The sequence below is a fragment of the Octopus bimaculoides genome, chromosome 7 (genome assembly GCF_001194135.2).
Source record: "Octopus bimaculoides isolate UCB-OBI-ISO-001 chromosome 7, ASM119413v2, whole genome shotgun sequence".
In the NCBI taxonomy this organism is placed as follows: Eukaryota; Metazoa; Mollusca; class Cephalopoda; order Octopoda; family Octopodidae; genus Octopus; species Octopus bimaculoides.
Genome location: NC_068987.1, coordinates 57,424,331 through 57,426,247, shown reverse-complemented (window position 1 = coordinate 57,426,247; position 1,917 = coordinate 57,424,331). Strand labels below are relative to the sequence as shown.

Genomic DNA, 1,917 nt, shown 5'->3' with positions numbered 1-1,917 from the left:
TATATATAGTAGAATAATAAAAAGAAAGGTCTTGTATATTTGAAAAACATGAGTAGAGATGGCTTTTGGGGGATATTCTATTATAATTAAAATAGAAATTATCCCCCTAAAAAGCCATCTCTATTCATTTTTTCGAATATATATATATATGTGTGTGTGTATGTATGCATGTATATAAAGAGTTACTAATAAAGGATTACCAATCCGGGCAAAATATTTCTTAGATACTCTGCTAGTATAAATACACTAGGCTAGCAAAAGGTTTTCTGGCTAGTAATCCTAAGGCAAGATCCGATATTGAAGCTCATCACCAGTCGACTTTGTAAATCCAAGGTTGCATTCCACAGTTAATAGAGTATATACAATAAAAGGCATAAGTAATGGGCTTTAAACATTTATGTGCAGATGAATGTATAAAGCCCATTATGTATACCTTTCCTGTATGCATATATATATATATATGTGTGTGTGTGTCTGTGTCTGTGTACATGTACACGTATATTGATTAATACAAACAAGGTAGATTTATTTAAAAATTTGTATCGCTATAATTGTTTTAGAGGCCCTTACATAACCACTTTTTGGGGGAAAGTCTATCAAATATTGTGCGTGTGTGTGTGTGTGTGTGTGTGTGTGTGTGTGTGTGTGTGTGTGTGTGTGTGTGTGTGTGTGTGTGTGTGTGTGTGTGTGTGTGCGTGTGCTCATGCTATGGTCTGAGGTTATCGCCAAGAAATGAAATTTTGTTCATAGAGCTACACCATACTTCAACTAGATCAGGGAGATTTTCACAAATGGTATTAGTGCGAATATGACAGCATTGGTTAATTCATTTTATGATGATGGTTTCAAAGTCTGACGCAAAGCCAGCAATTTCGAGGAAGTGGGTAAGTCGATTACATTGAACCCAGTGATCAACTGGTATTTATTTATTTCTATTGAATTGCGTTGCTTAGAATGCTACTTGCTTTCCTATAGACTAGTAAAGGGTTAGGGTTAGGGTTAGTGTTTCGCCTGTATAAATCGTAAAAAGTCGCATGCCGTTACATTGGTTCGATTTGATTTTCGTTATCGTAACGATGAGAATCATTAATCCGTTAATTTGTCACTCATGGTTATAATTTGGTTGACAGGTTATACTCATAATGTCAAATCTCATCACCTATGATAATTCTTGTGAAAAAAACATTGAATAACACTGTGAACACTCTGCTGCACAACTCAACTAATTTTTATTATTGAACACTTGTCAAAAGTAAATAATATTCCTGTTTATGAAGTATTTGTTGAACAAAACATTTAACTCAGCTTAGTTGGCACTTTAAATCTCCTTCAAGTTGATACTACTAGTCTCGACTCATTGTTCTTCTCACTTGCTGAAGTTGGAGGACTTTCACTACGATCTGAATCGACCACAAGTTCCTGTAACGTCTAATGCATTTCTTCCATTCTCAGAGATCTTCCTTGCCATAATTTTTCGGCAAATTATTAATGTCTCAAACGTTGACTAATCTAGCTTACCAAATTTGATTAGGAATCCTTATTTTTCTCAAACATTTGTCGAAAATTATTATATGACTATAATTGCATTTTCTTATATTTTAATATTTGTGACTTGTTCTTATTTTTAATTTAGATATTGGATACGCTCTGCATGTACATGTATATGTGCGTGTTGGTATGTATATGTACATTTACATATATCTATGTGTGTGTACACATGCATATATATATATACAAACATACCGACACACACATAAGTACACGCACATATACACTCATATATATATACGCATGTATATACATACATATGTGTGTGTGTGTGTGTGAGTGAGTGACTGTGTGTCTATGTATGTATATATTTATATCTATCTGTCTATCTACCTATATATATATATATATATATATATATATATATAT

The 1,917-nt window shown here is 32.9% G+C and overlaps 1 protein-coding gene across 1 annotated transcript in view; it reads left to right on the top strand.

Annotated features, from left to right (window-relative positions):
• Positions 1 to 1,917, top strand: part of LOC106873188 (follicle-stimulating hormone receptor) — a 471,564-nt gene that overhangs the window by 246,966 nt on the left and 222,681 nt on the right. The window lies entirely within an intron of this gene.